Raw genomic sequence first — 25662 nt, forward strand, 5'->3', positions numbered from 1 at the left:
TGATTCCAGCTGAAACCAAGAATCGTTCACTCAATCGAACACGCCACCCAGGTGCCCCTAGCTCATTATTTTAATAATTAGTTCATCGTTTTTATTGCTGTGAAGTATTTCCCTATATGAATGAACCACAACTTATTTTATCCATTTTCTTGTCAATGCCTCTTTGGGTTATTAGTTAGGAGCTTTTACGAGTAAGAGTGCTATAAATACTCTTCTGCGTGTCTTTTTGGTAGATACATGTAAATACTCATTTCTCTAATGCTGTTTGTGGGACAGATATTTGTATGGCTTTAGTGGGAACTGCCAGTTACTCAAAACCACTGACCTCCTTTACAATCTCAAGAGTAAAGTGTGAGTTCCACTTATATAAATATAAATATATTTACCAATATATTGTCTAAACCTTTAAGTACTTGGTAGCTGTGTCATGAGTTCTCACATGTTCAACTTATATGTGAGCAATTTATCCTTAGTTTTATCTGTAGTTCACAGAGTACAATAACAAAGGAGGACAGTTGATTGAAATGGTTAGTTCTTGGTAGAATGTGTCCCAATTATTATCCTGGTCAGCATGTTTGAGACCATGTAACATGCCAAAAAGATCAGAGAAAAATCCCTATGATCTTTCAAGCCAAGCTATTTGCCCCCAAGATGAACACCTAAGATGGACAATCGACAATACGCCACAGAGTCAGCAATCTAAAGTCAAGGGCACTTTGGGGGCCCCTGGCTGGCTCAGCTGGTAGAGCATGTGACTCTTGATCTCTGGGTTGGGAATCCGAGCCCCAGGCTGGGTACAGAGATTATTAAAATCTTTTTTTTTAAAAAGTCAAGGGCACTTTTATCTCAAATCTAAATAACTTAAGAGATTCATATCTAATTGCTAATGTGTATTATACTCATAATAAGACTTCTCATCTCCATGAGAAATCTCAAAAGATGTACAGACTGACTAATAGAAGCCACATCTGTCTCTGAGGATATATTATTATGTTTATTTTATGTAAGTACACTGAACTTTTTAAGAGGTATGGCTAATGCAATAGTGAATCAGCCTCAAAAGCTATGTCAAGTGCCAACTCCAATTCTTTGTCCCCGGTATAAAAACTAATATGTAACTGTCTATCTGCTGAATCTACCATCGGTTCCACAGCTGGAGCCAAGGCTGTTTGAATCTGCACAGCGACCAAGAAGTGTGATCTTGGTGTGCAATGCAGGTGTCTTGCCATTTCCCAGTCATGGGATCACAGCAGGGAATCACAGCAGCACTGGTTATCTTCCACCTGTCCATCAGGATGGCTCTGCCTTCTCTGGGAACCTGTAGAGACACACCCGTAGAGACATCTATGGGCCTCCAGCTGGGCTCATCCCTGGAGAGCTCTGGCAGGGGGAAGGGAGGAAGCAGTGAGTCTGAGTATTCATCTTGTTTTCCTTGTCCGTATCTCACCGTGGGCTGGCTGCATCCTTTAACCAAGATCACAGGTCTGGTAAGGCAACCCCCTCCACATGGCCTCCTATCTCTGGGTTCTGGTAACCACTCCCTCCCTCTTCAGGCCTAGGGCTGGAGGGGGCACGTCTGCTACCAGCCTGAGGGAGCCCTGCTCTATCTCCCACATTTTCTCTCCCCTTTTGTGAGGAGTTTCTTTATATATATTTTTTTAACTCACTGAGCCACCCAGGCGCGCCTCCCCCCCCTCCACCTTTTTTAAAGCAGGCTCCCTGCCCAGTGTAGAGCCCAACACAGGGCTCGAACTCACAACCCTGATATCAAGACCTGAGCTGAAATCAAGGGTCAGATGCTTAATCAACTGAGCCACCCAGGGGCCCCAAGGAGTTTCTTTCTTAATTCTCTCTAATTATTGGGTTTGTGTGTATCATGCTGTTCCTGTTTGGACTTTAACAGATATTGTAGATTTGTCAAAGGACCAAGGTAAATCCTCACAACAGAGGGAAAGAAAAGCATCATGAGAAACATCCTAGGGACATACCTAATCTTAGGAGGCCTGGAAGACGAAAGAGGAATGCATGGGCTTTCATTCACAGACAGATTACCTATAAAGAGCTGATGGTCTCCTCTACATCTGCTGCTGTGCAGGATATGATGGGGGTGGGGGGGTGCAAACGGACTTCATGTATGAGGTTCACATGTAGTGAACACCTGTTATCTGCCAGGCGTGATGTAGGGATCTTCGTACACGTGCTGTCATCCCATGCTGTGTAACCCTGAGCAGACTTGTAACCTCTCTTCAGCCCAGCTTTTTACCTGCAAAATGGGAATAATAATAGGACCTACCTTGTGTTATTGAGAGAATTAAATAAGAAAATCCATGTTAAAGTGCCTAAGACAGGACATAATATATATTTAGTAAATGTTAGTTACTAATAAAAATGCTATTAATTATAGTGATAGCTATAAGAATAATTAACCCGGGGCGCCTGGGTGGCTCAGTGGGTTAAGCCGCTGCCTTCAGCTCAGGTCATGATCCCAGGTCCTGGGGTCGAGCCCCACATCGGGCTTTCTGCTCAGCAGGAAGCCTGCTTCCTCCTCTCTCTCTCTGCCTGCCTCTCTGCCTACTTGTGATTTCTCTCTGTCAAATAAATAAATAAAATCTTAAAAAAAAAAAAAAAAGAATAATTAACCCTTGGGGTGCCTGGGTGGTTCAGTCAGTTAAGTGTCTGACTCTTGGTTTCAGCTCAGGCCACGATCTCAGGATTGTGAGCTGGAGCCCTGCATAGGGCTGGTACTCAGCAGGGAGTCTGATTGAAGATTCTCTCCCTCTGCTCCTCCCCCCTCACAGGGGTGTGTGTGTGTGTGTGTGTGTGTGCGTGCACGCGTGCGCATGTGAGTATACATGCTCCAATAAATAAATTCTTAAAAAAGAATAATTAACCCTTATAACAATCTTCTAAAGTAGATTCCATTTTAAAGATGAAAACAACTGAGGCCTCATGAGTTATGTCACAAAGACGAGGCAGAAGGGAAATCAGCTCCTGATAGCAGGAACAGAAAAGACTATGGTGATCATCTGATTGTGCTTTCTGTATAAGGGAAAATTCTTCTATGAGCCATAATTACCAAAAGACAACTAACCCGTTGGTCAAGTGAAACGTAGATATACACATGTATATGCATACACACCACACACACATACATACATACACACATACTCAAAACCAAAATAGAAACCATGATATCTTTTAACTACTTTTTTTTTTTTTGAGTCCTTGATTAAGAAAATACCCTATGCTTACTGAATTTGACTACTGAGCACACTTGCACAAGAAGGTTTGGTTGATGCCTTCTAAAATATTCTAAAATATTCTGTGAAGAGCTGTGGCACCACACATCTTAGATCCTTAACTGAGGATGAAAGCATCCTTGGGGAGTTACAGGGAGTCTGTAATTTTATGACCAAGTAAGACAGAAAAAACTCTTATGTAAAAAGTAATGCCATTCTTTAAAATTGATCAACATCTTCTCGTTGTTCAATACAACATTTAATTACCCCTAAAGAAGTTTGACTACTTCCCTGTTTCACAGACTATACACCACATAACATTAAGGATCTTAAAATCTCTTGCCACTTTACAGATGCCTTATTTCTATTAAATGCTGATAATAAAACATTTAAGAATCTTCTGCTATCGTTTTTTTTTTTTTAAGATTTTATTTATTTATTTGACAGATAGAAATCACAAGTAGGCAGAGAGGCAGGCAGAGAGAGAGGAGGAAGCAGGCTCCCCGCGGAGCAGAGAGCCCCATATGGGGCTCGATCCCAGAACCCTGGGACCATGACCTGAGCTGAAGGCAGAGGCTTTAACCCACTGAGCCACCCAGGCGCCCCAAGAATCTTCTGCTATCCTTTTTAAAATAAAAGTAAGTTAATTTTTTTAAGGGAAAGAAATTGGGGTGCATGGGTGGCTTGGTCTGTTCAACATCCAACTCTTGATTGGAGCTTAGGTCATGATCTCGGGGTCATGGTACCGAGGCCCATGTTGGACTCTGAGCTCAGCCCAGAGTCTGCTTGTCCCTCTCCCTCTGCTCCTCCCCTCTGCTCACATGTACACTCTCCCACTCGCTCACTCTCTCTCAAATAAAATAAATAAAATCTTAAAAAAAAAAAAGGAAAGAAATTAATCTGGATCCCGTCTGACACCAGATCTGTTTCTATCCTACCAGCAGCAGGTCACACTGCCCTTCAATTGCCTTTCCTGGGCCAGGATTCACAACCCACATAAGATATACCACATATGTGGCCATCTGCTCTCACGCTCCTCTTCTCCCCAGATGAATGATGGAAGAGAGTCCTCTTTCTAGCTGATTCTCAGAAGGCCTCCTAACCTGCTACCTCAAGCAGCCAGTCACAGTCAGGAGGAGTAGACGTGTGAGGTTAAACTCATTTGCCAGCCCTACGGAAAAGCATTACTTCCGATGAACAGGACAAAATCAGACTTAACGAAGAATGTGTGCTGCATAGATCAGGAACTGTGCTTGGTTCACTCCTAGTCTTCAGGGCCTAGGAAAATGCCTTGGACGTAGGAAGCACTCAGTAAATATTTGTGGAGGGAAGGGAAAGAGAAAAGGAAGAGAAAGTAAAGGAAGGAAAGAGAGAGTGTAAGCAGGCAAGCAAGCTGTGATCTACACAGCCAGTGCCACACCTTCAGGAAAAAGATAAAAAGAACGTAAAGCAAAGTAGCCAAAGATAGGTACCATAAAAGCCTTCTGGGTAAAATGAGAAAAGAGAGTAGTCTGAATTGGTCTGAGTAACACAGCATTTAAAAAGAAATATGCTTGCCAGCATCTATATCCAGGTAGATATTCTAATGGACATCCTTCAATAAGCAGATGAAAATATTTATAATATTTATAATATCTAATATTTATAATTAGTAACACCATTTGCCTCACACTTTATAATTTAAGTTAATAAATAAATATCTTCTTGGGACACTTGGGTGGCTCAGTTGGTTAAGCATCTGACTTCAGCTCAGGTTATGATCTCAGGGTCCTGGGTTCGAGCCCTGCATGCATGGGGCTTCCTGCTCTGTGGGGAGCCTGCTCCTCTGTCTCCCTCTACTTGTGCCCCTCCCCCCACTCCTGTGCACATGCAAGGGCACTCTCTCTCTCTCAAATAAATAATCTTCATAAACAGACAAGCAAACCTCTTCTTTTTGGAGTGAGCAAATAGGACTTTCAACACAAATTCTGAGTGGGTGAGTCTGAATGAATGAGATCTTGAAGTATTTGAACCTGAGCCCCAAGAGATCACATGTCCCCTTCTCACTGAAACCTAGTTAGAGCCCTTGTATACAGACTTTTTTTTCCTTTGATTCTAACATGGACATATCTTTAATTTTCTCTTTGTAAAACTCATATACTTGTTTTAAACAATACTTGTTCTAAACAGTTCCAAAAATACAGAAGTCCAGAAAGTAGAGAGCGTGGAGTGCCTGGCTGGCTCAGTCAGAAGAGTATGGGACTCTTGATCTTGCGGTTGAGTTCAAGCCCCATGTTAGGTACAGAGATTACTTAAATAAATAAATAAAATTTTAAAAAAAAGAAAAGAAAAGAAAGTAGATGGCGGAAAGCAAGCCATTTCCTCTCCCCCAATCAATCATTCAACTTCTTTCCCACCCAAATGACAACAGGGTCAGCACACTATGGCCCGCAGGCAGATCTGGCCTGTTGCTTGTTTTTGTATAGCCTGGGAGCTAAAAATGGTTTTTATATTTTTAAATGGTTTAAAAAAAAATCAAAAGAAAAATATTTTGCGGCATGTGAAAATTACTTAAAATTCAGTTTTCCGTGTCCATAAATAAAGTTTTATTGGCACATGGCCATGTCCATTTGTTTATACGTTGTCTTGGCTGTGTTCTCACCAGAGCTGCAGACTAAGTAGCAACCCTGCTCTAACAGTATAGATCCTGTCAAACTTTCTGAAAAATCCCTCAAACTCACTACATTTTATCCAGCCATCTATGTATCAAACAAATTATTCGACATAATACTACCTGTTTGTCAACCTGCTTTTTTTTATTCAGGTACATACTGCGGCCACCTTAAGTTTTCCTAAACCCATCAACCTTCTAATAGGTATCTCCCCAACAGCCATAACCCTATTAAGATTCTCAAAGGATGGGGCGCCTGGGTGGCTCAGTGGGTTAAGCCGCTGCCTTCGGCTCAGGTCATGATCCCAGGTCCTGGGTTCGAGCCCCGCATCGGGCTTTCTGCTCAGCAGGGAGCCTGCTTCCTCCTCTCTCTCTGCCTGCCTCTCTGCCTACTTGTGATTTCTCTCTGTCAAATAAATAAATAAAATCTTTAAAAAAAAAAAAAAAAAAAGATTCTCAAAGGCATTTTACCACCAGCCATGCATTCAAGGGCATTTTTCCCCCTCCTGGCTTATCTTCTAGAGAATACGAGCACATCCGTACAGATCTGAAAAGACTCAGGAGCAAGGGGAGCGATAATCCCATGACTTCCCTTCGCAGTAAACACACCACCCTAGTAATCAATCACTCCGACTTGGTCTGTCAGGCCTGGTGGAACACACCCTATGTAATTATGCTGTCTTGTTGGGAAAATATTTGCCAAGCAAATGTCTTGAGTGAGTGGGGATCCCCCGCCCCCCTAAAATGTTAGATGTTCTTCTTCTGCCCTTTTAGCTAATGTGAAAAACCAACTCTAGACTGTGTAGCTCTTGTACCTAATTTCCAGTGACTCACAGATTCATACACAGTCTGATTTTACATTGATGCAGCTTCCGTAATTATTCTGATAGCACTTTGTTGACATTCTACCAGCAAATGTGTTTTTTCTTAGAAGACTCCAAGTTAGTCAGTCAACGCACGCTAATGTGGGTGGTCTTTGGTATTTGCTTTAGTGAGGACAGAGGAAAAAACATTCTTAACTATACAAAAATAGTTTCTGGGATTGATTTTTGGGGCTGGACTGAATTTAGAGTTCTGTTTTTCCTAATGGAGACTTCCTGTGCTACACTAATATTAATATTAAAGGAAATGAAAATTTTGAGCTCACATTTACCCTGCCTTCTAGTGCTTGAGCAAAGCTGACATGTGTTCCTATTACCTATGGCTGCATAACCTAGTATCCCCCAATTTAGCGGCTTCAGCAGTAAAAGCCGTTTCTTTTCTTTGTGAAATCTGCAATTTGGGCAGGGTCCAGTGGAGACAGCTCATCTCTGCTCCACATGGCACTAACTGGGGTCACTCAGCTGAAGCGGGAGGACCCACCCACAAAGCCAGGTCACTCACATGGCTGGAAAGCTGCTGCTGGGAGCTCAGCGGGTACTGTCGGCCAACATCCTTATTTCCTTTCCCTACGGACCTCCCGAAGGGGCTCCTTGGGCTTCCTCACATCATGGCAGTTGGATTCGAAGAGTCAGTGGTCAAGGAAAGCGTGGCAGATGCTGTAAGTCTCACTATAGTTCACCTGTCTGTCACACAGTGTCATTTTCATGGCACTCTACCAATTAAGCAGATCATCAAAGTCGGCTCAAATTCCAAAGGAGGGGAATCGGAGCCCACATCTCAATAGTAGGAGCTGTAAAAAATTTATGGCCGTCTTTAATCTACAAGAGTACATAAAAGAAATCATGTAAACACGTCTCCGAAATTCATGGGTTGGATACAAAGTGGCAGCACAGAGAAGCCAAGAATAGAATTAGAGAGCCTCATAGCTGTGCAAACTCTCCTGGGATGAAGTGAGCACAGGCCTTCCGAGTGTGATCTGAGTTTGGTCACGGACCAGCTGTGTGACCACAGACAAACTGCTTGACCTTTCCAGGTCTGAACAGCTTCATCTACAAAGAACAGAAGGTAATGATGTCTACGGCATAAGGTCTGTTTGGGGAAGTCAAGATTCTGCTTTTTAATCAATTAGAAAACTTAAAAAAAAAATGATGAACAACATGCATAGAAAAATACAAAATAGTAAGTACTCTGTGAATTTTCACAAACTGAATACATTCACCTGATCACCAACCAGACCAAGAAATGGAACCCAGCCAAGCTTGGGAAAACACCAGGGAGCGGTAGGATCTTTGCTCCCACTAATGGAGACAGGAACTCTTGACTCTTGCCAGCGGGTGCCACATAGGGATATGCGTGGCGTGGCAGGCTGAATAAAACATGGCCAAGGGCCAGACTTAGCCCAGAACTTCCTACCTGGAACTTTGCAGGAGAGTCTGGAACAGTGGTAAGGGATGGGAAGATGTGAGGGGGCAGAAGTCCAATAAGAAGACGTCAGCCGATGAGGGGATCAACATTTTAGGTGTAGCCAAGCATGTCAGGGATAATGGGAATGGAACGAGCTCAAGGTTCCAGGAGGAACCTTGGCTTGAAGCTGTCCTCATAGAGGAAGAAGGTTTCCTGATTCTCGGGAAGACTCAGAGACAAACTTGCCACAAAGCCAAGAGCTCACCCTTCACATGCGCCACCTATTTTAGTCACCAAACATCTTGAGGAGCTCCATGCTCCATGACCAACTGCCCTCAATCTTTCACCCCCACACAGCGATTAGAGGGAGACTTTAACTTTCTCTCCTTTCTTCTCTGTCTTACCTTGCTTTTTTATATCTTGCCCTTCTCTGCGGAATTCCTACAGTTCTCTCCCTCTTTTGAAACGTCTCACGGCACACATCCTGTTGTAAGAGTTGGGCACTTCAAACCCTTTTTTGGAAAGAGACAGATAGAGTTAGGGAAATGAAAACAAAGTCCTGCTCACTCTGTCTCTGAAGTTGGGGGCATCTGGTAGATCTCTTCAGATAATCCCAAGCCCTCCCCACCCCCGCTATGGTGCAGGGTTTAAGCAGGAGCTGATGAAGGAGGACGAAGGACGTAGGAAGAGGGGAAATCTGGACCTGAGGGGAAATCTGGACCCAACAGCAACTGACTGCGGAAGTGGCAGGTCCAGGGACCCACGGGATGCAGGAGCAGGAAGAGGCTGGATTTACTCAGAAATACTGAGACCAAACTACCACCTGAACATTATACTCGCGCCCGCAGCATACTACAGGAGTGAAGCTTAGTGCCTGGCAAAGAGCAGGGGAGCTGCGAACCTTCCTCCCTCTCCGCACCCCACTTCCGCTCTTCTCCGACTCTGTCAGGCTCTGCGTGGTTACATGAAGCTGCACTGAATGTACGAATCCTGTCCCGGTCAGCTCTTTTTCCCAAGCTCTTCTACGCCCTGACTGATCTCAACAGCACGGCCACGCTGGTTTTCTGTTGGCCTGGGAAGAAGGTGACTGGGAATCATTTCATTCACGTGTTAAGAGCACAGTCTCTCGTTCAGGGATACTGGGTGTTTTGTCATAAATCATCACCACCTTGCCAACCGCTGGTTTGTTCACGTGTGTCTACACGTTTTTATGCCCAGCACACATTTTACTGGGACATCTGGGTACTTTAAGTACACTTGGAAAGAGGCAAGGCATAAATTAATAAAATCAAAGCGAAGAAAGAGATTTTTTTTTCCTCCTGAAATCTCTTTTTTTTCACCCGGTTTCATCCTATAGAGTACTTCTCATCAAACACTGTCTTGAGAATTTTCACTATTGTAGCATAAAATAAAACTAAAAAATAACTATGTATGGGCTTCTCGTTGGTTAAGAGAGAACTAGAATCTTCACACTGAGAATAAAAACCTGTACTCGATAGTTTAGGAGGAGCTGTGACTTTTATTTCAGAAAGTCAGGATTATTTAGGAGAAGGAGAGTATGAGTGATGATGGGAACATGTTTTAGATTCTACAAATAGTAGTAACTTACGAGATAAAGATAGTTTATGCCACTCAGAATTTGGCATGGAGAGTCTACATTTTGGTTTAGACTTTAAAATATTTTTATTGGGGGGCGCCTGGGTGGCTCAGTGGGTTGAGCCGCTGCCTTCAGCTCAGGTCATGATCCCAGGTCCTGGGTTCGAGCCCACATCGGGCTTTCTGCTCAGCAGGGAGCCTGCTTCCTCCTCTCTCTCTGCCTGCCTCTCTGCTTGCTTGTGATTTCTCTCTGTCAAATAAATAAATAAAATCTTAAAAAAAAAAAAAAAAAAAAGAACTGCCCGATACATAGTTGGCATGTTTTTTAAAAAAAAAAAAAAAAAAAAATATTTTTATTGGGACGCCTGGGTGGCTCAGTTGGTTAAGCAGCTGCCTTCGGCTCAGGTCATGATCCCAGAGTCCTGGGATCGAGTCCCACATCGGGCTCCTTGCTTGGCAGGGAGCCTGCTTGTCCCTCTGCCTCTGCCTGCCACTCTGTCTGCCTGTGCTCGCTCTCGCTTCTCTCTCTATGACAAATAAATAAAATCTTTAAAAAAATAAAAAAATAAAAAAAAAATAAAATATTTTTATTTGCAACTACATTCTAAAGGCATTTAAGTGTTAGTGTGTTATTCGAAAAACACAAATGCACACATATATTTTTATGTAAAGGGCGCTATAAATTCATTTTGAAATGTGTTTTTTCAGAAACTTAATAATGCAAGTCTTTATAATAGCTGTATCTACAATGTTAAAATTATTAACTCTACAGTTAGATATTATATCCAGTGTTCCACTATTTTGGATGATCATAATTCACAGGTATCTTTACATGCCTGTCCCAGGATTTCCTTAGGACAACCTCTCTTAGAAGTGGAATATACTGGAACCAAGAATATAAATATTTGGAAATCCGGATTATAGACTTCAAACTTTCCTCCTGAAAGATCATATCGACTTACATTTCCACCAGAGTGCTCTTCCTCATACCCTTGCCAGCACAGGAATCTTCATTTCTTTACTATCTTTATCATCTCATTGGCACATATATAATTTTTTAAATTTTATTTTTTAAGTCATCTCCACACCCGATGTGGGGCTCGAACTTACAACCCCAAGGTCAAGAGTCGCCAGCGCCACCAACTGAGCCAGCCAGGCACTGCTCATCGGCTGTATTTTTAATTACATATCTTTGCTTATTTGTGAGGCTTATTTTTCTTCTACATTTCCTGCCACCGGAATTTCTTTGGTTGGGAGCTGCCTACTGAGGGCCTACACAGGTACAGGGTCTGGGCCACGGTTTTACCAGACACATCGTTAATGCGCAGCAGACATCACAGGCCCCCAAAGGCCTCTATGCACTTCTGAAACAACTCTGGCTGTAAAAGATAAATAGGGTGAGACAGAAAAAGGAATGATTTGAACAAAGCTCTTAACTACTTGTCTGAAGGAAACAAAACATGCTCTCCAGTGCGGGTCAACACAATGAGCACTTCTTGCTCCAGAAAAAGGGCTGCTCCCAGCTGCTAAGTCACTTAAATAAATAATGTTCCACTTAGCAGCATGACTTTCATTCCTCTCGCAAATAAAGGGGCTTCTAGCTACTCCAGGCTTGAGCAACACACTAATGACAACAGGTTGAATATATCCACATGCAGACATGTATCTCTGAGCAGGAGTCTGGCTTCTTACACCAAGTCCAATAACTACTTTATTATTCTTTATTATTTAATCCAGTTAATCTTTCTTTCTTAAATTGGGGCTTAAATGTCAAACACAGCCAGGCTGAAGATCCTTTTAAACAAAACTTCTGAAATCCAAAAGCCCTTTCCGAATATGTTGTCACTTCAAGTGGTACACAGTATCTCAAATTCCAGGTTGTGTCCCTGGACCTGCAAGTTCTCTCTCCTTTTCCTGATTTTTCTCCTGTGTTTATTATTTCTGCCCAATAGCATGACCATCTTCCCTGGTAGCTGACTGGAGACTTCGAGACGATCTTAGTTTCTCCTTCTCCCCTGCCCTCCGCACCTAGTCAGCCACCAAAGCGTGGCAATTTCTCCTAGGGTGTACATACATGTCAGCTTTTCATCTCAGAAGAGTTTTTTATTTACAGCAAAATTGCAAGATAGTGCAGGGTTGCTGTACCCTGGCAACCCAGATCCCCCTAACATTTTGTGTGTGTGTGTGTTTCCCCACATTTTCCTTGTTTTGGATAACATGCACAATTTTGACGAATGCTGGTAAGGTATTTTGGAGACTGTCCCTCAATGTGGGTTTGTCTGATATTTTTCTTACGTTCAGGCTGAGGTAATGGACAGCCATGTCAAGCACCACTGTCATCACGAATCAGGGGTACACGCTACCACCATGACTTGCCACCGATGTTAACCCTAATCACCTTTCTGAGGTAATGTTTGCCAGGCTTCTCCATTCTAAAGTTACCCCCCCCCCCGCCGCCCCGCTTTCCATACCCATTTTGCAGATGAGGAAATGGAGGTCAGTCGTTAAATGACTATGTCAGGGCTTAAACGTAAAACTGAAATTGGAATGTAAGGCTTCTCACTCCTGGTTCGGCATTTCTTCCTCGGCCCCAGGGGGTGGCAAACTACCATGGTCTATGGGCTAGATCGAACCTACTGTCTATGTTTATAAGGCCCATAAGCTGAGCATGGTTTTTCTGTTTTCAAATGGTTAAAAAAAAAAAATCAAAAGGATAATATTTAGGACACATAAAACTAACCTGAGATTCAAATTTCAAACAGTGATTTTGCTCCTTGCTCATGGATTGCCTATAGCTGCTTTCACGACACAGTGGCCAAGTTCAGTAGTTGAGGGAGACTGTGTCGCCCAGAAAGCTTAAAATATATTACTATCTGGCCCTTTACAGAAAACTCTGGCTAACCCTGTATGATACCATGGTGCTTACTAGCCACCAAGCAGCCTCTTTTTTTTGGTCACAGGATGGAGAAAAGAAGCAGCCCTTCTGTTAAGTGCAAAATTTACAAAGTGTGAAACCAGACCCTCCAAAATGTTTCTTTAGGGGCCCAGGTTTGAGGTTTGCTGTGCCTTCACACTCAGTGAAGAAATCATGTATGTGGGATGGAGGGGCCGGGGGTGGGAGAAAGATGCCGAGGTGGGGGACACAGACCAGAAGGAGACAGAGAAACACGTATTATCTTGGACATCAGAACTGGATACTGGAAGAAAGACTCCCTCAATTAACAGAGGATACATAAAATTTCTGCAAAGAGCCAAAATTCTGTCCCCTGGGAGACTCGGTCACAGAACAGGGGTCTTTAAACACAAGCAGTGAGATCCTCCCCTTACATGTACTGCAAAGAAAGGCTTTCTCAGAAACTTTCCCCTCATGCTTCCAAGGCTCAGCTGCCCCAGCCTGCTCCCTCCCACACAGCGTGACCCCTATCATTCCTATCCACAAACGACAAAGCTGGCTCCTCGCCCAACTCCGAGATTGTTCTCTACTTCTAACTCTAGGAAATGACAGAGATGTCTCATGATAACTGTATTCTGGGGTGTTATTTTAAGTATCTTTTTTTTATTGTATATATAATAGAGAAATTTTTTTCCCTGAGCTTCTATGAATAGTCATTTTTCTCTTTCTGAATTCATATCAAATGCCAATGAAATTTCTTAGGAGGCCCCTCCTTTCAAAGAATGTTTTGCAAAGCAGATAAGAAGCTGGCACTCAGGGGCGCCTGGGCGATTCAGTCAGTTAAGGGTCTGCCTTCAGCTCAGGTCGTGATCCCAGGGTCCTGGGCCTGAGCCGCACGTTGGGTTCCCTGCTCTCAGGGAACCTGCTTCTCCCTCTCCTCCCTGCTTGTATTTTCTCTCCCCCCTCTCTCAAGTCAATGAATAAAATCTTAAAAAAAGAAAGACAGACAGACAAACTGGTGGTCATCAAGAATCAGGAAAATGGGATCATCTTTGGAGAGGAAAATGCAACTGTCACAAAAAGATAAAGGGCAAAGGGCATGCCATTTGAGAAAATTTCATGAAAGTAGATAATAAGCACAATAGCTGATCTTGGCAAGTTCAAGGTTAAGGACAGTGCTGAGGCTCTATAACCACGCTGACCTAAAGAACTCTATGGTTGTTTAACAATTTATACTTTCATAAATGTGTTTATCATATCATATCATATCATCTGTGAGGTTCAGAACTAGCCTTGTTTTTCAAGTAAAGCCCAGAGAAATCAGATGGATTATTTTAGATACCTCCATGAGGTCAGAACTCATCACTGTTTACCCAGAACCTACCCTCAGGACTTAGAAGACAGCAAGCTTTCAATAAAGAGTTGCTAGAAAAATGACATTCAGCCAGTTAGTGAATCCCAGAATCTTCCCTGGCCTGCTATTTGCCTTGGTAACGAGTAAAGATGACCCCTTGCTGTAATAAATGACCTTTTCCCTTCTATCCCACCTTCAAAGTGGAACGTGCTAATGCATGACTTGCCAGGTTGGGCATCATCTAAGGGCAACTCTGGCACTCAGTCAGTTACAGATTCAGAGAACCAAGACTGAACACGCCCTTTCTTGGGTATTTTAAGTTAATTACACTTTAGGGGTTGGATTATATTAATCTCAAAAGGCGAATGTGGACATCACTTTATAGAGGATCAGTATTTATAAAGGAGATGCTACCTTTTAATACTTTAAAGTCTTAAAGTTGTTTTCCAAGCTCACAGATGGGACTGGCTTTACGTAACACTGTAGCAATAATAAAGGGTAAGATGAGAATTCTGAAGAATTCTTTAGACTAGCATTCTGGTAAATGCCTTATCTGTGTAATGAAAGAGAGTGAGGATGTACCCCCCCGCCAAAAAAAAGAAGAAGAAGAAAAATCCAGCTGTTTGTTATTTTCTGATGAAAGCAGCCGAACTCTCAATCACAGTGTATTTTGTTCAATCGATTCATTAACCCATATTTGCATAATGACACAAATGTTTTGAGGCCAGAATTTCCCTTACAGGAGGCATGGTTAAAAGCAAATGCCACCACAATGCCACACAAAGCATGGAGATACCAAGTGGGCAGTGTCATGGGTTTGCTAAGCCCCTTTTATTTTTTATTTTTTTAAGATTTCATTTATTTACTTGACAGACAGAGATCACAAGCAGGCAGAGAGACAGGCGGAGAGAGAGGGGGAAGCAGGCTTCCTGCGGAGCAGAGAGCCCGATGTGGAGCTCGATCCCAGGACCATGACCTGAGCCAAAGGCAGAGGCTTAACCCACTGAGCCACCCAGGTGCCCCTGCTGAGCCCCTTTTAGAATCACTCTTCCCCTTTCAATCTCTGAAAGGAACAGGGAGTTTCTGGTAATGCTATTTTAGGGACATATTGGGGATAACAAGGCATGAAATTGCTTTTCAAAAGAAATCATTTTTCTGATTCAGAAGCGGGGCTGAGGGGTGGGAGTGAGGGTCTATTTAATACCTGACCTGAATTAGGGCAAAGAAAATAGCGCTATTCAAGGTAGCCCAGGACTGAAATACTGGTTCTGAGAGCTGATGAGAAAAGTATTTATTTAAAAGAAAACCTAAAGAGTAGAGAGATTGCTTTTGTTATTTCCAAGAAAATAGTATATTATCCTCAGAATTTGGTAGCAGGCCACCCAGCTATGATGGGATAACTAAATACATAAAGCCTTCGTGTCTGCCGGGGCAAATTGGTTCCTTGGGCAAAGCAGTATATAAGTCACTGGCTTGATGGTGAAAGCAGCAGCAGGGTTTTTTTTTCCTAAGACAACAGAGAGCTTGTAGTCCAGAGGGAAAAGCTGTTTTCCTGCCAATATTGGTCAAAAGTGCAATTCTTTAGGAACAATTCAGCAAAGGCTTCCTCCCCCCATTCCACCAAGCCAAGCAATAGAAATGTACTTCCAAACTGAATGAATGTTTTAATAATACTTTTTTTTTTTTTTATAAACGCGATCAAAGAGGGGACTTCTCTTTGTTTTATGAAATGGAGACAAACTGAAATCGATTGCTTGTGGGGATTTTGTTGGTTTCACATTCTTCTGTGTATGCTATGAAATCTCAAAATCATTAGAATACAAGGAACCTGGAGAGGTCACTGATGGGCATTGATCACTGTTCATGGATATCCCCTCCCCCCTGCCTGGACCAGTAGCTTCAGCATCACCTAAAATGCAGAATCTCAGGCTCCGCCTCAGGATCTGAATTAGAATCTGCTTTAACACAGGATCCCCAGGTGGGCTATATGTACATTTGCATCCCCTTCTTCAGTTTGAGAAGCACTCGGCTAGCCTACAGATGGTTAGTGGTGGTTTTCAAGATGAAAATCAGAATTGTGTTGGCTATTCGCAGGATGGGTGCCTGCGTAGTGTTTAAAACCAGCAGCAAATGGAGACCAGCCCTGAAAATTCCCTGAGCAGACAAGAGCTATTCAGTCATTCAAACAAAGCTTAATTTAACTTATTTTGCAAGGCTAACTTGACCTGAGACATGTCTGGCTTGTTTCTGGAAATCATTAGCAAAACTTAAACTATTTCCCAGACTTGATAACAAGTAACCACTGTTCAATTCATTTAAGAAAATTCTGGGACATGCCTGGATGGCTCAGTCAGTTAAGCATCTGACTTTGGCTCAGGTCAGGATCTCAGCCTCCTGGGATTAAGCACACGCCCCCCTCCACCTTTGTAGTTGGGCTCTGCATTCAATGGGGAGTCTGCTTCTCTCCTTCCCTCTCCCTCTGCCCCTCCCGTGCTCCTGAGCCCTCTCTCAAATAAATAAAAATAAAAGAAAATATTGGAGCACGGGGTGACTCAGTCAGTTGAGCATCTGACTCTTGATTTCGGCTCAGGTTATGATCTCAGGGTCGTGGGATGGAGCCCCACATCAGGCTCCACATTCAGCAGAGTCTCCTTGTCCCTCTCCCTCTGCTCTCCCCCCAACCCTTGCACTGTACCCGCTCTCTCAAATAAATAAATAAATAGGGGCTCCTGGATGGCTCAGATGATGAAGCATCTGCCTTCGGCTCAGGTCATGATTTTGGGGTCCTGGCATTGAGCTCTGCATCAGGCTCCCTGCTCTGTGGGGAGCCTGCTTCTCCCTCTCCCTCTACCCTTTGACTCATGCTTGTGTGCTCTCTCAAATAAATAAAATCTAAAAAAAAAAAAAATAGAAAAGAAAAGAAAACTCTAGTATTATAACCAATCACTGTGAAGAATAAAGTCGTTGCTTTCTCACTATATAAGCTGCTTTATAACAACAGCCCCCTGGGCCTCACTCCATGCTTTGGTTTCAGGGTTCCCGGTTTGCAAACTGTCTTTTTGGTGTGGGCACAACAAACTTTTACCAGTTATCACTTCGGTGATTCACTGGTTTTGCTTCTGTTATTTCTGAACTTTTGACAGGAGCGTGCGCACCGCTGGAGGGCTGAGAGTGGGGGAAGAAAGTCAGTCGAGGTGCTATAACCAGAAGAACAGGGAATGGATGATGGGTAAGCAAACTGAAAGATATTCCCAGAAGTGATCAGTTGTGTGAGATGAGCAGCCGACCCACACCAGGTCCGAGAGGCTCATCTGTGGGACTTTTGCTGTATCTTCAGAGAAGGGGGCACTCTTGGTTCTCAGGTTACATAAAGTTGCTGATAAAACAGAGATGCGGAGCTTCCAGGGCCACTGCTTGGGGCGCCTGGGTGGCTCAGTGGGTTAAGCCTCTGCCTTTGGCTCAGGGTCCTGGGATCGAGCCACACATCAGGCTCTCTGCTCAGCAGGAAGCCTGCTCCCCTGCCTGCCTCTCTGCCTACTTGTGATCTCTGTCAAATAAATAAAAATCTTAAAAAAAAAAAAAAAAAAAGGAAAAGGCCGTCCTGAGAACAAAGCAAACTCCAAGCAAACACAGAGCTCAGAAGCGAAGAGAGACCACCTCCTCATGACTTCAGCTGTGCCCTGTACATAGCCACCAATTCCAGGGGGCTCCCCCACACTGTTTCCTAACACAATGTGGGTGCGCCCCCTGCAGTTGTACGACAACACGGCAGCCCCTCCTGGAGGCACCTATGCCTGAGCCAAATTTGACTCTAGACTTGAGTTATACGTGCCAATAAATGTTTTCACCTTAAAAATTTGTTTTTAATTTAAGACAGTTTGACGTAGACTTTTCTGTGATTTGTAACTGCCAACACCCATGGGTGACCTTTCAAAACACTTGGGTTCATATCAAACCCTAAACCTCCTCCCCTACAACAGATGGGCTCTGATACAGCTTAGATGGGGATGGAGACAGGGGCAAAGCAGGCAGGGGTATGCATTCTGGGAAGCTGTACATGAATAAATCATGGATAGGAGGGCAACTTGGCAATTTTTATTAATACTAAAAGGATATACCATTTGGCCTATTAATTTTACTTCTGCAAACCGATTCAATAGGTAAATCAGCACATGTGCCAAAGATATATGTTCTAGGATACTCAGTTAAGTATTGTTGGGATGGCAAAAGATTGTATAGCCAAAATGTCCAATAACGAGAGACTAATAATGATCCAGCTAAGCAACAGAACAAACATTCTGTAGCTATTAAGAAAGAAGGTGGCAGCTGTGCACGTCCTATCCTGGAACAATTCCTAAGATCAAAGAAAACCAGTATGGAATAGAATGAAACGTATAGTATGATACCATCTGTGTAAAGAGGACAGTTCACTAAATACATGTGTACTATATGTGTACATATACATATGTCTATATATACAGTATGTGTAAGCATTTATATACATGTATTTTTAAGTAAACTCTACTCCCAACATGGGGCTTGAACTCACGACCCCACGATCAAGAGTCGCATGCTCTACTGACTAAGCCAGGTGGGCGCCTCTATATGTGAATAGAATCTCTTTACAGGAATAGACAGAAAGGCAATAGTTGTTTCTGGGGAGGGGACAGGATTGAGAAACAGATCTACTTTATATCCTTTAGATTTGCCAACTAGCATATGCGTCCATTACATACTCAATGCCTTGACCTATCTGGAACTTTCCCCTCCTTCTTTCTTCAGACCTCCTGGCCTGGGGAGGATGAAGATGCATGTCCCAGGCAAGCAGCCTGGAGACAAAGCGATGAGCAGCCTCCTCGTCTGGAATTAGCCCAGGAGCTGATCACATTACAGCTTCTCAAAAGCTCTTTAAAAACCACCGAAAGAACCCAATGTAATCAGCAAAGATGGAGCAGCAGGAGGGGGAAGAGGAAGAGGAGTTCTTTTCCCTGGCAGCAGAAAGCTCCAGAGACCGGGCCCTCAGAAGCCCTGCCTTTTTTTTTTTTTTTTTCAAGTAGGCAGAGAGGCAGGCAGAGAGAGAGAGAGGAAGGGAAGCAGGCTTCCCGCTGAGCAGAGAGCCCGATGTGGGGCTCGATCCCAGGACCCTGAGATCATGACCTGAGCCGAAGGCAGAGGCTTAACCCACTGAGCCACCCAGGCGCCCCAGAACCCCTGCCTTTCTGTGAGCAGCCTGGGGCCGTATAGGCTCCCAGCTGCCACCCACCAAAGCTGTCCTGCTGGTGATTTCCTTCCCTCACGGGGCTTGAATCCTCTCCGGCCGCTGGCCTGTCCCACTGGCCATTTGGAATTACAAGAATCCCCTGCTTTTTGAAAGTTCATGTTATGCCACTTTGCTTTCACAAAAGACCTACACTGGTACATGCTTTTGATAACCAGCAGAAATCTAGAGGATTTTTTTCACTTTTAAGAGAAAAGGCAAAAACGGGAAATAGCGGCGTTTGTTTTGCCACCAGCCGTTGGAGAGGTAGCACGCACCTGAGCAGCGAGAACAGCCCCTCCCAGCTTCCTTCCCTGGGGACTCACTCTGCATCAGGCCCCACAGCTCTGAACTGTGTCTGTGAGCATCTGTGCTTTATTCTGATCTGCATATCCATTAACAAGATGGGTTCTAAGGTATCGGAAAAGCTTGAGAGGGGTTCTTTTTGAGATCCAGGAATGCTAAAAAATATTTCCCATATAAACCAACAGCAATTGCTTCTTTGCTTTACATCACTTTGGCTTATGAAAGGTTTCCTAGGAGACCTTTTGCACGGCGGAGGAAACCTGTACGGAGCCCTCCTTCAGAGCACCACCGCTTAATTTCTGAAGATCTTCCCTTCTAACATGCGTGCAGCTGGAGATGTTCAAAGCTTCAAGCACAATTAAAATGAAAAGCGGATGCAAGTCTTTGTGTTGATTCTGAAGCTCTGACTCTCCCAGTGACCCAAGGCGGAGACGGTCTCTGCAGTGAGTCTGGGATGTTCTGCAGTCATCACCATGTGCTAAGTGACAGTAACACACAAATGCAAGAACACACCCGTGACCTGAGACACGCAGCCAAGTCCACTCACAGCAACAGCTGCTGTTGGGGAAGCTCTGGGACTGGCATTTGAGTTTGCTATCATTTTACTGCTTTAAAATGTGCAGCCCAAGCATGATGAGGCTCTGGTTTCCATTAAGCTATAAATCACCCACAAGTTAACCTCTGCTGCCCTGATTCTGCTTTGACTGATTTGTCTGCGTTGTCTGATGTTTTAAACAATAGTTCAGATCCCAACTTTGGGAAACAGATACTCATTCTCCTCCTCCTTCTCCCCAGCAAATTCTGTCCCCTCTCATGACCCCAAATTACATATTTTACTGGTTACTAGAGTACCAGTTGATAGCCTTCCAAAACTGGTGTGTTTGTTCGTGTATATGTACGGGGCAGCGAGGGAGCGGGAGGGGAAGGGGGCACACATTTGACATCAGAAAACATAGAATGCTGTTAAAACGAGGTCTCTAACAAATACTCAGACTTTGCCTCTGGTACTTTTCCAGGCCTCAGACTTCTCATCTGCCCATCCTCCCTGGGGAAGTAGACAGATGCTCTCAAGGGTTTCCTTCACTGCACCATCAACCAGTACTTGCACTAAAAGCACCCAAAAAGGAGGGGTAGCATCTAACACATCTGTAAGTTGTGTTGTTGTTGTTTTGATTATTTCTGTCAGACTTGAGTGTGTGTGTTCTGGTCTTTCCACAATGCCTATCTTCAGAAATGCTTAGCCAATACTCATTGAACTGAGTAAACTTGTCCCCCTTCCAGATGCTTATAGGACCGGGTGTGTGTTCAACTTAAACATAAAAAAAAAAAAAAAAAAAAAGTGCAAGTGTGAAATTTTGCAGAACACACAATTTAAATGTCTCTAAAATGGTGCTCGGTTAGGCAGCACGTATACTAAATGTCGTCAAAACAGACTAAAGTTTGTTATTTATTATTATTTATTGGTGAGCTCAGAGGAAAATGCTGTTCTTTTCATTTTGGGGAGTTTAAAAAACTACATGGGCAGCTCCAGTTTAAAAGAACTGGCTAGGGGCCTCTTGATTTGGGGCAGATGACAACACGAGCCCAGAGAGCCACACACTGTGCAAGCCTTGGGTTTCTGGAGAAACGGCTTCACCCCTGCTTCAGTGTGAGCCTTCCTCATCCTTGCACAGGAAAGATGCAAAGTCACACCAGGGACTGGATGTCCCATCTGTCCAGAGATTTCTTCACACACATTAGTCTTGGCAGCCACAGACAGAATTTGACCCTGTTCACTTCACAAGTGGTCAGTTAGCATGTGCTTGGATGATGGACAATCCTAACCGAAAAATGTCTTGAACAGCCTGTGAGCAAGTCTGAGTCACTGTTAAACCTCCAGCACCAATACCGATGCTTGGCATATAATATGTACTCAATAAAGGTTAGTTGCATGATCATATGATCTCTCTGATAGGAATTTGAGAGGCAGAGTAGAGAGTTTGGGGGATAGGGAAGGAAAAAATGAAACAAGATGGGATTGGGAGGGAGACAAACCATAAGAGACTCTTAATCTCACAAAACAAACTGAGGGTTGCGGGGCGGGGAGGGGGCAGGGTAGGGATAGGGTAGCTGGGGGATGGACATTGGGTAGGGTATGTGCTATGGTGAGTGCTGTGATTTGTGTAAGACTGATGATCCATAGACCTGTGCCCCTGGGGCAAATAATACATTATATGTTAATAAAAATAATTTTTTAAAAAAGTTAGTTACATGAGTAAATGAAGGAAAAAGCAGAACCAAATCTTTTTTTTTTCTTAAGGTAGGCTCTACATCCAACATGGAGCTTGAACTCATGACCCGGAGATCAAGAATCGCATGCTCTACCATGCATGCAACACCGACCAGCCAGGTGCCCCCAGAACTAAATCCTTTTAAGGAATCTGTTCAACCAAATCTGCAGCAACATTAATTTTCATCTCAAGAAATGAGTTTTAAAAGTTCATCATGGGTAGGGGATGGGACATCCTGGCTGGTAATTCCTTACGTGTGTACGGTACTTAATCATCCTTTTATTCCCATCCCCTTATGTGACCCTAAATGTATATGATGTTTATATAATGTAGGTTAAACAGATACTGTTATCGTCATCTTACAGATGAGGAAACTAAGGCACAGAAATTGTGATTTATTTCATACCTTTACATTGAACAGAAGGGTACAAGCTCTCAAGTTTCTACCTCACCAGGGCAGAGGAAGCTGAAGCTACTGCTGTTTATCTTTTAAAACTAAACAACCCACACACATCCTTTCAAACAAGCATACCCTGCTCTGAACATCTTCCTTGATCTGTCTCTGTGCTGCCTCAGTGTTCCCGCACAGGAAATCCACTGACCTTGGAGGCAGGCAAACCTGGGATTATGTCCCCACTAACATCTATGTGGCTGTGGACAAGTTACCCTCTATAGCTTGGCTTCCTCATGGGGCTGATGGGAGTAATAATACTCACCGCCAGGGGTTATCCTATGGCTTTGATGAGATCGTACAGGTCAAGGGCTTAAATACTAAATCTGACACAAAGTCAACATCCATTGAATGACAGCTCTCATCACAAAGAGGGCAACACGCAGGGGAGAGGAGGTGACCTGGGACTGTGAGTTTGAATTGAGGGTTACACAGCCTCATTTGTAGTTAACACTTGGCTCATAGTTTTGGATTTGATTCTCTACTGAAAGGGTTCGGGATCACTGAGAACAGGCTGTGGAGACCAAGAAGCTAGCCACGTACTGAGATCCTCACATCTGTAAGCAAAGCCTGTGTGTGGGCATGTGCACATATATGTCCACACTTAGACACAGTGGAGGGGACACGCTTTCACACATTAAAGCAAACTTCAAGATACGTAACTAAAAGTCACAGAATTAAAGGACTTTTTTTTTTTTTCACTGCAAACAATACAAGATTCATTCTGATAGGACTCTAGACCTACTACAGGTAAAATTCCATTCCCTGAAAGGACCAACCCAGTAAATATATATGAACAATTTTCTTTAAGTCCACAGTTAGTTCTGACCCCCCAGCTGCAACACAATACCAGAGTGGCTGAAAGCCGTCCAACCGTTTCGCAGGCTCCAGGGACACCGATAGTGCTGCTTAACAATAACCAACCATCCTTTTAAAAAAAAATGGAAGCCACTAATAGAATGTATCAATGAGCAAACTGATCCCTCAGTACTAATTCCATAATGAGCACGGAGTCTGGAGTTGGACTGTCTGCATTTAAGGGCAGATTGTACCACTCTTTACTGTGTGATTTCCAGCAAATTACTGAGTCTCTCTGTGCTTCGGTTTTCTACCTATAAAAGGGGAACAAGTGGGGCACTCGGGCAGTTAAATGTCTGACTCCAGCTCAGGTCATGATCACAGGGTCCTGGGATTGAGCCCTGCGTTGGGCTCTGCTCTCAGCACAGAGTCTGCTTGAGGATTCTTTCTCTCCCTCTCTGCCCCACTTCCTGCTAGCTCCCTTTCTCTCAAATAAATAAATAAAATCATAAAAAAGGGAGGTGGGGGAGCAAGAGTACATACTTCATAAGATTTGCTGTGACTACTGAATAAGGTAGCTGATATAAAACTTTTAGAAAGGCACTTTACACATGTCCATACATTATTGTACAGAACATATGATTACTGTGCATATACTGGAAACATGCCCATTTAACAGGAACTTAACACTCTAATCCTAGATCTCTCCTTCCTCAATGCCCACCTTCAGTATTTCCAACCAGACAACAACGATGTGAAAACTGATTTAGCTTACCTTCCCGGCTCCCAGAGTCCTGCTACTAGGACTGACACAGAGTGGTTACTCTGAAAGTATCTGATAAGAGAATGAAATGATAGCAGTATTTTAAAGCATTCTGAAAACATGTCACGAAAAGCACGCTTCTCACTGTGATCCTCAAAGGTAAGGGAGAAAGAGGAGGTATTCTAAGTCTAGATGGTCTCTCTCCCATGGAATAAAAGGGAAATGAACAACAGCATTGAACAATATGCTGAAGGTGCCCTGGAATTACAGTGTGTCAATTTCCCAGCATGACAGTAACGGAAAACTAGATCATGGAGCCAAGGATGGTCCCCTATTCATCCACTCTATTCTTTTAAAAAACAAACCCCTCTCTCACACAAATTCTCTGTCTCGAGCTACTAAGAATTCACATGAGGGGCACCTGGGTGGCTCAGTCAGTTAAGCGTCTGCCTTTGGCTCAGATCACGATCTCATGTTCCCAGGATCCAGCCCAGCGTCAGGCTCCCTGCTCAATGGGGAGCCTGCTTCTCCCTCGGCCTCAATCTACTCCTGCTCTCTCTCTCTCAAATAAATAAATAAAACTTTTTAAAAAAAGAATTCACGTGATATAAAAATCACAGAAAAGCAGTAGGAATAACAATGCCTTTCCAAGCTTTCACCATTTGGCCCTCCAAACAGTAGGACACAGAGAGCACTGGATTTCCAGCAGATTTTATAGTTGCTGTCTGACAGCAAAACCCTGTGGAGGAGGTTAGGCCTGATGCCTCCCATGGGTAGCCTATGCCAGGAAAGATTCACAGGCAGACGAGTGAGAACTGCCCGAGAGTTACAATTAAAGCTCTGGTCGGAGCACACAAAAACCCCAGGCTTCAGACAGTATTCCCCACAAAAAGCTGAAACTACCCCCCAGTGTGGGGAGGCCGCACTGGTACAGAAGCAAAGGCTTTTGTTCGCTTTAAGAGAAAAAAAAAAAATCATCAACTGCTCCAATATAAGATTAAATGGCAAAATATCCCCGACATATTAATCTCCTATCCAAACAGAAAGTTGTAGACCAACATAAGTAATGAGTCCGTTTAATTAAATAAAACCAAAACCAAACCTTCTTCATTACCTACTTTTGCTCTGTGATTTATACATAAAAAACTTCTGGAAAAAATACTGTCAAATTGCAAATACTGATTACCACTGGAAAGTTAAGTAGAGACTTTCACTATTATTTAAATTTTCATCAAAGAAAAAAAGATTAACGAACCCTTATGTACTCATTACTCAGCTTCAGTAATCATCAATTCATGACCAATTTTGCTTCTTCAATACCCCACAACCTCACACTTCCTCTCTTCTGTATTATTTTGGAGCAAATCTCTGATACCACACTATTTCATCTGTAAATATTTCAGTATGTATTGCTAATAGACAAAATCTCTTCGTTAATATCATAAAAACAATGCCATTATTATATCTAAAAAATCAACAATGGCACCCTCATGTTTCAAATGTCCAGTGCTTAAATTTCTTATGAATCTTAAGCTTTTTAAAATAAATTTGTTTGAATCGGTTTTCATATAAGGTCCACCTATAATGACTGAATGATATCTATCCTTAAGTATCTCCTATCAGTCTCCTTCCATCTTACTTTTTCTTGCAATTTATTTGTTACATCTTGAGTTTTATATATCTATAACATAAAAGTGACCTCAAATACTTTTTTTTTTTAGTAAGTCAGGAAAGGTGGCGGGGAGGGCTGACAGCACAGCCCTGGGTTCCTTCACTCCTCAGAACACAGAAAAGTTGGC

General features: G+C 43.2%; 1 protein-coding gene across 1 annotated transcript in view; it reads right to left on the reverse strand.

The window, feature by feature from the left end:
* TMCC3 (transmembrane and coiled-coil domain family 3) overlaps window positions 1–25662 on the reverse strand; it is a 265093-nt gene that overhangs the window by 108668 nt on the left and 130763 nt on the right. The gene's annotated exons all lie outside the window — the stretch shown is intronic.

The sequence above is a fragment of the Lutra lutra genome, chromosome 8 (assembly GCF_902655055.1).
Source record: "Lutra lutra chromosome 8, mLutLut1.2, whole genome shotgun sequence".
Taxonomy (NCBI): domain Eukaryota; kingdom Metazoa; phylum Chordata; class Mammalia; order Carnivora; family Mustelidae; genus Lutra; species Lutra lutra.